This window comes from Poeciliopsis prolifica, unplaced genomic scaffold (assembly GCF_027474105.1).
Source record: "Poeciliopsis prolifica strain line A6 unplaced genomic scaffold, Auburn_PproV2 SCAFFOLD032, whole genome shotgun sequence".
NCBI lineage: Eukaryota > Metazoa > Chordata > Actinopteri > Cyprinodontiformes > Poeciliidae > Poeciliopsis > Poeciliopsis prolifica.
The window spans coordinates 5,964,468-5,981,530 of record NW_026562407.1 but is presented as its reverse complement, the minus strand read 5'-3'; the positions used below and the strand labels follow the sequence as shown (position 1 = coordinate 5,981,530).

Sequence of the window (17,063 nt, the reverse complement as noted above, 5' to 3'; positions counted from 1 at the left end):
AAGATCGCTGTTAACAAGTGAATCACCTGATGAAAGAAGGCCAAATACTGTGAGCTGCTGTTCAGTGCATAAGCAAACCCACATCAACCTGGAACTTTCTCCCTGAACAATGTCACAAATGGACATTATGCCCTGAAGTAGGATGAGGTTCTGTCTTTTTCCAGGAGTGCCAAAGCTGAGTATGAACTAACAATTTTTGGTCGATATCCCTTGACATCAGACACCAGCTTTAGCTCATGCGCCAGGGGTGAGGTGAAACTGTCCCTAGAACAAGACTTTGCCACAAGAAATGGGCACACTTAGCCCCCCTTACATGGAACACCACAAAAGGTCTGCTTCCAGGAGTGTGTCCCAGTTTCTTTTTTTTTCTCAATTTTGCCTCGAGTTTGACCTGTCTCCAAAGGTTAATTTGCCATTAGAGACACCATATTTGACCCAATTGAAGTCCAAGACCACACAGACACCAAGATTGTTTCTCTGAATCATGTAAAGACAGATTAAGACTGAAGCAATCAAAATACAACAAAACATGATAAAATAATGAGATATTTCTGGAATATTTGGATATATATAAACTAAACTGAAAAACCAAAAAAAAAAAAAGAATTTATAGAAACCACCAAAAATAAAAGTAAGATATAGAATATATTAAAAATAGAGCGTGTGTTATGTCAACACTCATTTCAGAGAAAGCAGCTGCAACAACAGTGGTGTCCCCTGGCTGTGACCTGCTGTCATCACATGATAAATACCTGCCGGTGGTTGTGGTCGGCCCAAACATGACAAGTACTTTGGGACGCTGTTGAGAGCTTTGCTTCGGCCTGCTGCGAGGCCCTGACTTCCACTGTTTGTCTCTGTTGACCTGTCTATTCAACATACTTACTCCGTTTAAACACGGCAGATGGTGCAGGTCACCCATGTGCAAAACAGGTCATTAAAACCAAATCTCAAGGAGCCACAAGAACCATCTCAAATCCTTAGGGTGTTATTGGGCAGGCGAGATAAATGCCCAGTCTTCAAATGTTTCTTTCCGGTGCTTTTTGTGATGTCTGAGCTTCTGCTGTACTTGCTCGTGGCCTGCGTGTGGAAGAGGAATGCATTAGCAACATTGTGAGCAATTTCTAGTCACCCATCAAAATGCGGCTGTCTGGTAATTGTTGTTTAATTGGCACTGAAATGTTGTTTTCTGGCTAGACAAGTTGCAAAGAACAACCAGGGGGAACTGCTATTTGTTTTGTAAGAAGCCACATTTGATTGCTTTTTATAACTTGATAAGTTTATCTGTTTTATGGAAATGTTTCACAAACTATAGTTGGGGATTTATTTTACAAATTACCACATGTTTTGGTTTTCCATGTTTGCTTTTAGGAACATCTATATCCAAGGGTATAAACAATGATACCATTTGCTTTGAACACTTTGGTTCCACAGGGACCAGATGTATCTGTGATTGAAACAGGAATTCCTTAAAGAGTACCAGGTATGTTTTCTTCTTCATTACTATTTTGACATAACAAAATGCTTCTGCTTCTTCAGTGCCTATTAATGACTGTGGACCATCCCTTCTCACCCACCCTCCCCTCTTGGCACAAGATAGCATATGTTGTGTCAAAATCAAAACTCAGACTCCAAGTCGTCCCGTCTCTCTCGTCTCAGCTGGTGGACTCTTTATCTCTTCCTGCATCCCAATATCTCCTGATCTTACTCTCTCTTACTTTATCAAGGCAGTGAGACCCCCTGGGAGGCTCTGATCTCTAGTGCACATCCTGAAGAATTAATGACTTCTAATGTACCAGTTAATGCAGAGAAGGCGGAACATCCATCATAACTGACAATTTAATGGTGCTTTCATAGATGGGTCACTCACATCTCTCTCATTCTCCTTCAACATTTCCCCCCCCTTACTTGCTAACACATGCTTTTAGTTATATAGCAAATGCACTAGGCAGACTCTTGCTTACTTTTTGCTAAACGGTTCTAAAATGCCCACTCTAAAAGAGAGCATGCTTTGAATGCAAACAGTTGACCTTTTTGTGGTAAGTTCGAACGCCGTCAAAGTTCCCTTTTTTTATTTAGTGTTTTTCACATGTTACAGCCACAAACTTCAATCTTGTTTGGGGGGAGAGGGATGGAGGTTATTTGCAGCTGTAGACACTCAAGGCTTATGTGGGAGAATTTGTTGACAGGACAGCTGTTAGTCTTGTATGCCACAAAAAGAGCCTCGATGGGAGACCGGCAAAAAGGTAATAATAAATCCCCTAAACGGTTTCCTATATAGGCAACCCCAGCAAACATGTGGAAGAAAGAATATCTGGTTAAATAAGACCAAAATAAGACTTTTTGGCAACAATAGAGAAACTTTCTTTCAAGGAAAACAACTTGAATGAACCATCCAGAGGATGAAAAGTGGTGCTGACATCATCATGCTAACCCTACACATTTAACTAGAGATGCTTTAAAGTAGTTAAGGTCAAAAACCAGCAGATGTTTGATTATGGTCCCGTGAAAGTCCAGATCTAAATCCAATTGACAATTTGAGACAAGACATGAACACTGCTATTCACCAATACGCTTCAGCCAATCTGATTGAGCTGTACAAGTTTTGCAAAAAAGAATGTGTAAAAACTTCAACCTAAGTTACGTGTGCAAAGATGGCAGAAAAACCAAAAGACCTGCATCTTCAGTTGCAGCAACTGCTCACAAGCATTTTGTAAAAAGATTGAAAGAGCTTTCATGTGTTATGAAACAATAAAAAATAAACTCCCAGAGAAACTAATTAATAAGGAAGAACTGGCTTTTAAAGTTGAATTTCTAACTGAAAACTCGGTTAAATATAATCTGGGCACTCAACACCTTTTTTAGAGCTCCTTTCAATAAGATTATATTCTGCTGAGAATAAAAATGTCAAAAAGCATTTCCTCCATTTGCAATTTGCACAAGAACTTAAAGAGACTCTGAAATGTCATTTTGGACTAGAAGCCCAAAATTTGACCGACAGTACTTCAACATTTAGTTGTATTTAAGATTTTATAAGTTCATATAAAAATGTAAGCATGGTGAGTACACCAAGCTTATCGAGGAGAGGAAATATTCACCAAGTTGCTCTACAAAATGATCAAAAGTTAATAAAATGCTTGGTTGTTTATTAAAAGTTATACATGGAGTGTCATCAGAGTGTGCACGCACACAGCAGTCTGGATGTGAGACTCAAAGCACTTCCTCTTGCCTGAAGCTTCAAAAGGCAAATAACATTACCATGCAAAACCGTGCATATTTAACTGAAACTGGTGTTTACAGCCAAGTTTAGACCCTAAATCTTCAGAGAAACCTCCATATGTTGTCACAAACTCAACTGGTTGATGCAATGATTAACAAAGTCATGAATTTAGATAACTCTGATTAAGTTCCCACTTCCCTTTTAAATCAGTTAACATTTTTTTTTCAATAGCAATAAACTGGCTCTGAACTAAAAATCTTTTATTTTTAATACTTTTTCTATTCCCTCATCAGCTTTTTTAGACTTGGAAGTTTGCTAAATACAAACGCTACTTTGCATTCTAACGTCTTATCAACCTTTAACATTTCTCACCATTCAGTGAAAACCTGACTTACAAAGTACAGCCTACTCTAATAATATGCTTTTTTTCCCCTTTATGTTCTTTAAGACTATAAAAATAATCCTCAATAGATATGCAAGGTTAAGTCAAAGTCGAAGGTTTTAAAGGGCACCTAATTTCTTGCTGCCTTAGCTCGACAATCTTGTAGCTATTTCTTGACTATACCAAAAGAAATAGGATTCATATGTAGTACAGACTAATTTGGTATTATTTGCTTTAAAAGTGCAGCAATCTCATCTTTCAGCTTCCTCATTAAACAGGTAAGGCACCTTACCATCAAGCTGCTCTAATGCAGATAATTGTCAGTGAACAGAGAAAAGCTTGGCTGCAAAGCCTCTCTGACTTGATATAGAAGCCCAGTATTTCTGGGAACAGATTGCACAGGCAGCTAATGTCCCTTTCAACATGTCTAAAATTATGTTCAGTGAACTGTCCAATCAATGGGATTGTCCAGTGATGGGAGACCGGGCCACATTCCAGCCAAGTGGCTTTGTGGTTCATAATGGCGAGCTAAATTCATCGCAGCTGGACCGAGTCTGCAGGAGGATGACAAAAACAGATAGCTTTCACTTTGCTATTTCCTGACGGAACAAACAGCATTTAAGTGTTGGAGAAAAGGAAAAGGGGATTACACAGAGGGAGTGTACTCAACCTGCTTCCCTGAAAAAGTTAGAAGACATCACAAAAATGGCAAAAGAGAAAAAGATACAGACCTAAAACACAAAAAGATGGAAATACCTCGATGAAAAAATAATAAATGAGGATTCTTCACATGACAAATGGGAATAAATTTGAACGTTGGCAAAGATTAAGGTTGAAACTAATGATTTAAATCAACAGTATGTAACTTTAATAAATAACCAGAGTGAGGAGCAGATTCCTAGTGTTTGCTTTCTATATTCTTTAGAAGTCTTTGGACTTTTCATACAGGAAGGAACTACACTGAGATGTCAGTCATACTCATATGTCTCAGAGGACAACCAGATGCCAAGTCAGACAGTGGTAAGTTACACAAAAAAACAAAACAAAACAAACAAACAAAAAAACACTAGAAAGATAGACAATCCAGATAGTGCAGGTGACCAGTTGTGAACTTGCTGTGTGAGGCCCTGTAGGCAATTTATTCTGATGCAACATGTGGTAAATGACATCTTCCAAGGCTGATGTAACTTAAGTGAAGAAAGATTTTCAAAATAACTCTAACCAATATTATTGAAACATATGCAATATAGGAGATTGATCAATAAATACAAATAAAGCAAAAGCTGGAAATGTAGAAACAAATAATAGATTTTTTGGGGAGGGTTTTTTTTTTTTTTAACAACACAATAACAATAAAAATAACTTACCAAATAAAATAATGCATTCAGTCTAGTTGTGCTCTCTGGGTTTTGGCGAACACGTATGAAACCGACTGGGACGTCTCCTCACAAAAACAAACATGCAGCCTGAAAAATAAATTTGGATACAACTCCAGTGACTGGTGGCTGGTGAAGTTCAGCTACTTCATAAATACATGCGATTCAAAAAAGGGAGGTGAAAAAAAATCTGCACAGTCAAAATCTGCACTAAAAAAGCATATATATATATATATATTTTTTTTTTTTTGGGCATACTACACCATAAAGTACAACCGCTTTGATTTTAACTGACTTTTACATTTCAGTGGCCGAACACACACAATTCGATTCTCATCTCTCTCACTGCTCTGTCTGGGCTTTCACACATTGAAGTGGATTTGTCCAGTAGAATTTCAAGGCTGTTCCAAGGTTATTTGCTGTACGCTTAGCAGAAATGCCATTGTCTTCTGCCTTCTGCCTTTATGTGAGTGATGGACGTATTCTATTAACCTTTTTATTCTAAAAATAAAATATTTGGGTATTAACTTTTTATTCTAAAAAAATAAAATATTTGGGGGTATTCTGTTGTACTTTTTATTCTAAAAAGCAAAATAGAATTTTTTTTCCATGTAGTTACTCTAATTAAATAAAAAATCAGAGAAACTTTTTATTTCCAAAAGTTTCTCTATGTGGAAACAGTTTTTATGTTTTCAATTCTCTGCTTGTATCACAAAAGAAGATGGCAGTTGATGCACTTCCTCCTCTATTTACTGTGTGATAGCCATCAGCTTCTGGATAAATAATCCTGTGCAGACAAAACAAACATGGCGTTTTGCAAGGTGGTAGAATTTAACTTTGGAGCACACAATATGCCAAGAGAATTATTGACCAAACTCTGCTGGAGTTTGCTCAATAAGACTTCTAACACTTTTAGCACAATGTCAGTTCAGAAATACTAAACTATTCCTGTTAGTTATGACTGACAGTTCTTTTGCTGTTGAAGGACTCCATCTTTTACAAGGTTAATCAGGTCAGAAGTAGAATACTAACGTGCAAGTGCTGACCAGCCACATGAGCGGCTGAAAAAATCTTGGTCATTATACATCAGCAAGCATATCGTATTGCAGACTATTGAATATGCAGTAACAGGGCTTGCAACTTAGCCAGGCATTAAATAGGAAACATTATAGCCGCTTTTCAGATCTTTATTTTAGTCCCAATTGCTCTGAATTTCACTATTAGGGGTAAAGGCCCCTTCTTCTTTTACATCTAACCAGATTCCGCTGGAATATCAAGTTGTCATGGGCGCCTGTTTTCCTTCCATTTTTAAACAGCAGCTGGAAATAATATGGAGCCCCTTGTGCTTGGCACACAGAAGATAATAAAAAGGAAGCAGACATTTGTGTGTTTTTGTCCCCATTTTACTTGCAAAGCAGCAATCTGAAGTTAAATAGCCGTCGGTAACCAGAGGCTGATGTTTAGCACAACCTCATTTAATTCCTTTATTTTTTTTCCCCCCTCAGTGAGCTCTCTGCTTCAAAAATCACAGGAAATTGATTCCATTATCTGTATCACTTTTCCTCTGTGCGCAGCACCTGCATATGAAACGCTACGCACCCGCCATCTTAACATCTCTGCCATTGAAGTGACATTACTATTGTCATGGCAACAAACTCCCATCTCCGCTGAGAAACTAGAAAGCGAGGCAGGTTCATTTCTAAATCACCTTTCATAAACCAGGCAACACTGGGAGCTCTACGTTAGGCAAAAAAAAAAAAAAAAAAAAAACACGGGCTGGTGAAAAGGCAAAAAAGACAATAGGCAGAGGGGCTTAACAGAAAGAAAATAAAAATAAAAACTTTATGGAAGTTGACAAAAACACTTTAGGAGTAATTATCATGAGATTACCTACACTGGGAATAATTTAACACCTCAGTTTCCAATTGAAAAGAACTGAAAACTGAAGCACTTCAATTGTTCAAGCATCAGTTATTCAAAAGTGTAAATTATCTTCTGATGCAGCGACTTGCAAAAGTATTCATACCTTTCTGACTTTCCACATTTCTGTCTCTTCATAGTCACAGACATCAACGCATTATGTTTAGTCTTTAGTGAGTCAATAGTGCAACATGATTTAGTGCCTGATTGTGATATAGAAGAAAATTGATAACGTGACATATTTCTTTCAAAAATAAAATCTAAAATGGCGCGATCTGCATTAAATTCAGCTTCCATAAAACAATAATTTAAAGAATAAAATTTTTCTGCAAACACAGAAGTCTGTCTTTGCTAAAAGTCTAGAGACTCAAGTTCAGTCAGACTGAATGGAGATAATCTATAAAGACTTTAACTATTCCATTCAACCAACTGAAGAAGCTTTGATTGTGTGTTTTGACCTTTTGTCCAGCTGGAAGGTGAAACTCTTTTGCAGCTTCTACCCAGCATTACCTCTATTTATTTACCTCTAACCACCTTTCCAACTCTCACCACCTCATGTGGCCCTGCATCCCCACAGCATGATGCTGCCATCACCATGTTTCACAGTGGGACTTATGCATTCAGGGTGATGTAAAATAGAAGAATGTATGATGATATACATATGCTCTGCTATACATTTTGCAAAATGTTCTCTATATATATATATATATATATATATATATATATATATATATATATATATATATATATATATATATATATATATGATGACAGGCAATTAGACATTTTATAGTCAGGGCGTAAGGATTAGAGAAAATGATAAATAAATTCAAATTTGCATGTATAAATGTAACTAATTTTAACAACAAAGAATAAACAGCACAACTTAAAACACCACAGTGGGAGTCATAATTGACATTCAATATGAAATTTGGCAGTAACATCTTCAAAATACCTCCCTGTTGATCATTTTGCTGCTCCCCGCATATTTCTGTCTACATCTGTCACAGAAAGGGCCAAGTGCGAGCGGAACAAAAGGGCTTTTGATGTGCCCGTACTCAAGGACATCAGCACAGCACCTTGCAAAATCTAATTTCCGAGGTGTGAAATCTCCTCATTCTCTCCCGTGATAGCTACATTTCATAGCTAGAGCTAATTATGGGAGCTGTAATTTCTTCAAGCACTCAAGTCTTCAGCCGGCGAAAATACAAAGCACCTCACAAAATGACACGGTATAATTAGTATGGCAAAAACAAACGACTTTTAAGATATTGGTCATTATATTGATGATAATTTTTTTTTTTGTCTGGAGGAGTGGGAGGCTTGTTTATATTGTCTATTTCTTTGCATGTGAATGCCATTTGGGGATACTAAAATGTTTCTATCCCCCTTAATATTCTTGCATGTTGTGCTTTTAACAAGTGCAGCTGCTGTTCTTTCAACAGTAAAACATATAAAATAAATAAATAAATAACCAGAAGACTTATACCAACAGTTTACTTGTAAAACAAACACCCTTTTGACATTGTCTTCTTAAAAAGAGGGCCTGGACATATTTAAGATTCACTGGAGTTGCAATCTGCATGCTAAGGCCCATCAATTTTTCATGGCTCTCACACTATGAGCACTCACAGCCAAAGGGGGGTAATGCAAAATTGATTTGTGTATTAAAACTGCTTAGCCAAGCAGGCATCACTGGGAAATGTAGTGATTACCCCTTTGGGAACTTGAGAAGGCCAGGCGTTGCCAAAACGATTGGAAGGAAGATTCTTCGTTCAATATTTAAAGAATAACTGTGATTTATTTCAGAAGAAAAAGGAAAATACAAAACAGGGTGGCATTTCAAGGCTTCCGCTGGGAGAAATAAATAATTTTCGGCATTTTCTCTTTAATAATGTAAAGCTGCTAAGGGACGGAGCACATAAACACATTTTATCAATGCATAACAAAAACATCGATAATCTTCCTGACAAAGTCGTGTCAGCATCACAATAAATGATGTCAAGCACAAATGGAGTCGAGTTCACAAGAAATAAAGCCTGGCAGTAATGTCACAAGCGCTGAAACACCATTTATTATTGAAGCGGCGCCATTGATCTCACAACTGTTGTTTTAGTAATGCAGGTAGGAATCAAGCTAAGGACATTAATGTGACGGCATAGACTTTGACGCCTATGGTGGGGTCACCATGATGGATGCTTGGTGGCTTGAGGATGATTTTTGTACCAACAAAGAAAAGTTAAGTTTTATTTAATCCCTTAGTATTATTTGTTTTAGAACTTTAGCTCAATTCTAAGCTTATTTGCTCCAAAATTTGTTAGAAATGTATGTACACCAATGAATGTTATATTGATTCAATTTAATAAAAATGATATTATTAGGGAGACGGATAATACCAGAAACAACAGCAATGACAATTAGGAGCAATAATTTGGTGCAAAATCTTTTTTTTTTTTTTTTTTGGTAAATTTTCCTTCTCTACCAAAGTTAAAAAAAATGTTGCAAAATAAATTGTCCTATAATTTCTTTCTGTTTTTGCTTTTTCAGCACTCCTAAATCTCTCAAATCATCCCATTTCAAAAGGCGAAGAAAAAAAAATGGGCATACAAACAAATAGTTTTCAAAGGATAATTTAAATCGCTGGAGGAATCCAAATCAAGACAGACCTGTTTTAAAAAACGATATCCCCTTCAACTTAATGACTGGTCTGCTACTCATCAATCCTAGTTGCTTCCTATGATTCCTTTGCTACTGCTGTGGGAGAATTTTGGCCCATTTTTCTTTAGCGTCTGGTTTTAGTTCGCCTACACCTTGCAAGGTCTGTAACGCACATTTCTGTATTAAAAATATCTTAACTGGTCTGATGTAATATTGTAATCTTAAATATCCTGTTCTCATTAACTCAAATAATCATAATTAACATAACTAAAGGCTTGAAAACCATCAGCCATGGTGTTAATAAGCCATATAATGTGTTCAGCTGACTTTAATTGAAACAGATTAACTTTTCAACAATAATCTGATTTATTATGGGTTCGTATTAAAGTTATGTCATCTGTTTCACCTCAAACTGAAATGTCCGTATCGGTGGAATAGGATATTCACAGTGTACAGTTGCAGGTGTCGTTACATTTCCTGTTGTTCTTTTGAGTCAAATGAATTCTACGTCTCTATGTAGTTTTATCTTGGCTGAGTTTGCCGGCTGTCACTTTGAACAAGAAGCAATCTACTGTAAACAGGTGTTGATTATTTAACTTTCTAGAAAATATATATGTATTATTTTATTTATTTTTTAAATCAGACATGCTAGCACAAAGACTAAAAAGAAAAGACATTCAACATTTGCGAGATCATAGCATCAATCAATAATGTTTCATGCCTGACTAAAAGCTTCTCACATGAATGCCACAAATCAGTGGTGCTGACATTGATGTATGATTTATCATGTTTCATTTAATGGAAAACTCACCCTTACCCCTCAGGCTGTCTTGGTTGTAACAAAGAGGTTCGGTTTCTCAGAAGGCACTTTATTCAGCAGGGTAAAAACAGCCCTTTTTTTTTCTGCTCCTAACAGAATTACCCATGTCTGCTCTGAATTTACAAATGTCTACTTTTGTAAAATAACCTTGCCTGACTGCACAGAAACACCACTAGCACATACATATTTATCAAAGCACATCAGTAGGGGTCATCAAATGAGCAGCGCAGATCTCGTCCAGCTTCTCTTCCCGTTTAAACAGAGTACGTCCTTGAGTGTCAGAGGAGGCGAGTATACCTGCACTCGTAGAATATTTACCAGTCCCTCATTTGGCAGCGTTATCAAAGGAATCCCTAATGTGGGAAAATGAGCTTAAGTTACAAGCTCTGTGCGCTGAGTTGACAAGAACAGAATTATTTTTCAGGTAATCCTGAATTGTTCATCAGAATGATTAAAAATGTAGCTTTTTATCTATTTATTTTTTGGCTTAATGATGTTCTGTGACAAAAAAAATAAATAAAAATAGTGTAATTTGGCAAAAAAAAAAAAAAAAAAAGCTTTCATAGAGGCTGGAATTTGCCTTTTTTTTTGCATACTCAAAATTCACAATGTTCCCGCAAATTACACCCCCATCAGCTCACCCTCCCACATCATGCTTTGACAAGTCTTCAGCAATGAAAAGCACTTAAAGGTCATTTTTAACCCGTGATATGCAGAAAAAAAAAAGCAGCTTAACTCCGATAAAAGTTCCTTAAACATTATTTGAAAAAAAAAAAAGAAAAGAAGAAAAAGGAGCCTTCTCGTGCGATTGTAGCTGCCAAACAAGTGGTGAGTCATCATTGGTTAATGGTCAGCTCAACTAGCTGGAGCTCAACACAAATGGAGTGCCATTTCTTGATTATTGCTGGTGTCGCGTATGCTTAATTTAGTGGCGACCTGCATGTCAAAACATGTCCTCCGCTGAAGACCACCCGGGGAAGTTGAATAGAGACTGAACTGATTTGGTGGGCTGCTGCAGCAAAAGGAAGTGTCGGAATATGACATATTTACCAGTTAATTAGGTTGGACGCATGCATTCACACAAAGTCCTTAAATGATGTGGGCGTAAATCGACTCTCAGAATAAACTGCTGGAAAGTTCCAGCAAATACAGCAATTCACGGCTCTCTTCACCCCTCTCCCACTCCACCCTGATGCCGTATTGTTTCGGCTGAGACAGAGAGAAGGAAGCTTTTTGCTCTCTGCAAAAGGACTGCAACCTGTGGTCGAGAATATGACTGGAAATGGCAGCGCAGCTTTCTTATCCATGTTTGAAAAGCAGCCGCTGACCTTTATGACGGAGAGCCGAAACATGTTGTGCGCTACATCTGGGCTCTGGGTTTGGCAAACTCTGTGCTTTTCAGCGATTATGACAATATTTGTGATTACCCCCGCCTGGGGGAATGATCCCAGGGAGTATTTACCAGGCACGCCTTCAAGGCTTTTCCGACATCTCAGCTCACATTTTGGTGTAGGATTCTTCCTTGCATGGCTTCAGAAGGTCTCTCAATGCCTGTAATTTTGCTACTTAAAAGCAATTAAATCCATTTTTCAGTTATTTTGAATACTATTTTGCTGCTTTTCATGTCCGACAAGAAGGCTACACCTCAAAAGATAATGACAACTGTTCACACAGTGTTGTATTTTTGTTGAGTTTAATGGCGGGAAAAGTGTGATGTAAAAACAAAAAGGCGGAATCAACAGAGAAAAGCATCGTCGTACCTGACAATGGCATAAATGTACCATAATTTCCGGACCATAAGCCACCACTATTTTTCGCATGCTTTAAACATTGTGATGTGGCAAATATGCAGCTCTTTAAAAGTGGCTGAACTGCTGCGTGATGTAGAGGACAGCACAAGCTCAGGAGCGAGACGGAAGCCTTATTCAGAGTGACAACGAAAGAGAGACTGAAAGGAGTGTGCGTGAGGCCACGGATGCCTGCGGGATGTCGTTGGTTGGCATGAGCGAAAACCATCGCCACCCCTGACTCACACAAACACAAACACACATCACCTGCACAATGTACCTGACCCACACAAAAACATGTCACATGAGTGCAATTGTTAATAATAATAATCAAATCACTTGCAGAATAATCCATCCTGCTAACAATGCAGAATTGATGAAGGCAACATTTTAAGTGGCCTTCATTGGTGTAGGATTTCATGTAAAATGAGCCAAGATCATTTATTTGACAGAAAGATATGTTATATATTATCGTTAGTAGTTTGAAAAACTAAGCTCTAGCTTTTCATCAACTGTAAGCCACAATGATAAAAGCGCAAATGCTTGAAAATCGTCCCTCTGTATGTATTGAATTTAATTAAACTGACAACCTTACGAGGAGCACCGGTACAATATATTAAATATGTGCAAATCATTCAGAACTATTTATGCTACGCTTAGAAAGAGGGAAAAGTACAAGAAAGTGTCATAAAACTACATTTTAAAGCTGCCTATCTGCATTTTGATATAATAAATCACAAGAAAAAATATATAGTTTACTAAAATTTCACAATCAGCAACAGAATAAAGAGAATGTAGATTTTTAAGGTTTATTCTATGTATTCACTTTTAAGCAAAAAAAAAGAAAAGAAAAAAGAAAAAGAGGACACATTCACACTCTTGAGCCGTGATGCAAATGTATTTCTTATATCTTTTTCAACCGTCAGGCTGCAAAGACAGATCTGTAAGTGCACTATCTCCAGAACGTGGGAGGATCTTATCTAACCTTTCCTGCCTCATGAAAAATTCAGTATCCTGGCCACCAATCTCCGCGGTCTCAGGATGTTATGTCCGATACAAAGACGGGGCTGCTGGGAAGGGAAGAGGAAATTATTTTGGACTGCAGCGCTGTATGATCAGTGATATCAAGGCAAAAGACCTCATTCAGTCTTATAGCACCCTTTAGAGTGTGCATCCACGGCAGTCGGATCTCATCGACTGTGCAGTGTGTGTGTGTGTGTGTGTGTGTGTGTGTGTGTGTGAGGCCTCGGGTTTGTGATGGGGCTTTGTGATAGGGGTGGCAGGTTATATAACAACGGGGGGGATGGCGGGGGGTGCAGAGGAGTTGAGCGGCAGACCGTGGCTTGACAGCTCTCTGAAAGCAGAGGGAAGGTCTAACACGGGTGAGTGACAGATATGTCGAGATAAAGCTTCCTGTCGGTCCCCAGCAAGTGTTGCCCACTGTCACTGCCAGCCACCGCCTTGAATTTACCCCTGAGGGGACTCACAGACGGATCTTAAATATGATGCGACTCTTCCACATCAGAAAAACCAAAAGTCTAGTTAGCAAAGACACGTCGAGCTTCTCTTTCTTAATTCCCAGTAAATCTTTTCTTTTTTTTCTCCTCGTCTTTAGAGAAACTTTGTTTAAATATTAAAGAGAAATAATTTAACATAGATTCGTGCAACACTTTGATGTTTGCTGACAGAACAGACGTGCAAAAATGGACAATTTGCCCCGGGACAGGTTCGACTCTTAACTTTTTACTCAGGGCATTTTTGTCACAAACGCCAATTTTACTGTTCTGAGTTGTCTTTTGTAGACATTCTCCGTGGTATGAAGAGGTGCAAGATGAATATTTATTCATCTCAGAGGTACCTGAGGAGAACAAAACCAGAATCCTCTGGATAATGCAAGAAGGCAGGTGGCTCGGAGAAAATGAGAATCGGAAAGTTAACCTTGTTACATGATATACAAAGTAGAGTAATTTAAGTCCATGCACGAGACTTATTGCCTTTATTAAAGGTCTGTGTGAAAAAAGAAAAAAAAAAAACCTACATGGTTAATGTTTTTTATTATTATTATTTTACCGATATATGGAAATTTAAATAAAAAAACAAAAAAACTGGTTGATGCCTGTGACCAAGTATCAAGTCCATTGTTTGAAAACCAAATTAGCCTCCAACAGGGTTACCCTGATTTAGTTCCATCCATCTTTTATCAACACTTTGCAGATTCAATGTTCTTCCTAAATGAAAACGTAAAACCCACAGCACAATGCAGCCACCACCATGTTTCACGACAGTTCGTGTCACTCCTTCCAGATTTTGTAGTACACATTTAATTGTCGAGCACCTCTCAATTTGATAAATGGCCGATCGGAATCAAAATGCGTCACGTAAACGCCCTAATCGATCAGACTGATCAGAGGGTTGGTTCATGCCGACCAATCATCCAATGTAAACACTTATTCAGACGTTCAACACAAATAAACTGCGCTACTGTGATCGATACCATCTATATTCAATGCATTTGATTCAAGGTTTGTATGTGAATGTATGTTGACCCTATCAATTGATTCTTCTGAATTACACAAGGATTATATTGTTATCAGTCAGAACAGATCAGTTTAAACATGAGAGGCTCCCATAGGGCTGTGAAAGCTATTTACTTACATTCAAGCAGCAACTGTAGGAGACAAATTTAGTCTTGTGCTGCTGGCGACAGATCTCTTCTAAAGGACAGTTGACATGTGACATGTCAGCAACCCTCCACAGGCCTGTGGGCAGCCTGCAGCAGAACATCACTGTGCAAAAGACAAAGGAGTGGGAGACTGGATTATTGACCAGAAACATCAAATGAACCTGTAGGCTTTGTTGATTGTCTCCTGGCCTGAATTGGCATCTAACTTTGGGTTTCCTTGTGCCTGGGAATCATCCCCAACCCTTTATGTTGACATATTTGTTGATTTATTTGCTCTTTTTGTTGGGTTACAATGTTTTAAAATAGCTAACTAAAAAGAAAAATAGACTAGCTTTGTGTTCTGGTTAATAAAATAGTTAATAACACAGTTCGGGGAACAAAATGGAATGTAATTTTTTGTAGGAAGGGGCAAAATGAAAAATGAGTGACTACAAAGCCGTGGCACGAATTAGCCAAATGGAAACTGACCCAGAGCGCCAGGAGGCGAGAGCAGCTTGACTGGACTCTGTTCTGAGATACAAGTTCGACTCTATTTTCTGTCATTATTGCTTTACAGTCTTTTTTTTTTCTTTTTAGCTTTTTATGATTTATTTATGTTTAGAGCTCTCTGTGGTAGTTCATTCTTTTGCATTTGGTTTCGTCTTTATTACTGTTTGTAGTTAGATTTATGTTTTACTTGTTCCCTGATCTGAGTTACTCTCCCTCTGCTCCTGTCAGGCCATCACGCTCCCTCCCTCAGCCTGCGTGTCTTTTTTTTCCTTTCTCAGCTGCTTCCTGTTAATAATCGACCTCATGCCACTGGTCTGTAATCAAACTCCCCAGTGTTGAAGCCCCTCTCTCTCCTTCCCTACTTGCTGGATTCTCCTGTTTGTTCAGTTCTCTGCCTGTTTAATCCCTGCACTCCTTTTGATCCATGTCTGCTCCTTGCCAGGATACTTTAGATATTGCAAGTTCCTGTCCTCAGATGATTGTTTAGATTTTCATCGCTGATTTTTCTGCCTCCATTTCCGTCTGCATCTTGGGCCCAATCACCAACTAATTCATTGCAATTCCAACTACTCCTTACAAATGAAAAACAAAAGATGGATTTATGAACCTGCTACATCTGGTTAGGTTTTTTTTTTCTAAGTCATTCCAAAGTTAATCTCTCTTTTAAGTAACAGCCCACTGTAGAAAAAGATAGAATAGACTTTAAAATAATGTTGACTGTAAGACATCTTTATAATGTATTTTTGTTCTTATGCGTCGTGACGTAAAACACTTTGAACTGCCGTGTTGCTGAGAAAGATAAACTTCGATTGATTGAAAGGTCTAGTAACAACCATGTTCCGTTTAAAAAAAGGCCACAAGCAGCAGCTACGACACATAGCAACTGTATGAGCAGTTTGAGTTTTAGCCTGAGGCATGATGCATCCCACGCAACTCTGACAGCCGTCAGCTGTAAGTTTGCTTGGCTTCGCGCGAGTGTGAACAACAGCGTCAATAGCACAATCTTGTGGTAATGTCTCAGCCCATTACGGGAGAAGCCCCACTGCTTTTGTTTTCACTCAGAGCTCCGTCGGGCAGATGGACAACCTCTGTTAGAGAGCACCGACCGCAGTCCACCTGCTGGGCTGGAAGACAAGCCGAAGCACCTGGCCGAAGTCTTACGAGGGCGGGGAGGCTTTCGGTCCGGGAGCTGAAAGTCCACCTGGGTGATAAGCGATGCAGAATCTGCTCACCGCTCAGGTTTCACAGCAGGACTGGGAGTCAAAGTGATGTCCTGAGCAAAATCTTTGATGAAAGGGGAGCTAAACATCTATTTTTGTTTTGTTTTGCATATTTAAACAATCTTTGCAATGCCTGATGTGTGGGAATTCTTGAAGACCAACCACTTTTTAACTCGTGAAAACAGACTGCTGCTCTACTAGCTTTTATGCCACTATATGAGATGTAAAAAAAAAATGTGACTGAAAGAAACATCAAGAGCTATTTGACCCAAAGTTGGTTATCTGCTTTGCATCTTTGCAAGCTTTTGTAAACTCTGACACACATTTTACATACATTTCATTAGGTACCTGTGCTCCAGTTTTTAAAGGTTAAAGTCAAAACAAACTTCCAGTTTAAACTGGAAGTTTTGGAAAATCTCCAAAAACTGTTGGACATTTTCAACAAGGAAGAAATGTTTAGCATTAGCAGCTTCCCAATTTTTCATTTTTCATTTTTTTTTTGCTTGGTCTT

The 17,063-nt window shown here is 38.2% G+C and overlaps 1 protein-coding gene across 3 annotated transcripts in view; it reads right to left on the bottom strand.

Annotated features, from left to right (window-relative positions):
* elavl2 (ELAV like neuron-specific RNA binding protein 2) overlaps positions 1–17,063 on the bottom strand; it is an 87,111-nt gene that overhangs the window by 59,524 nt on the left and 10,524 nt on the right. For 2 of the 3 annotated variants that reach the window (XM_055051056.1, XM_055051059.1), the window contains one exon: positions 14,816–14,946. The exons of the other annotated variant lie outside the window; for it this stretch is intronic. The gene's annotated coding sequence lies outside the window, so the exon portion shown is untranslated. The remainder of the gene's footprint in view (positions 1–14,815; positions 14,947–17,063) is intronic. 3 annotated transcript variants of the gene reach the window in all.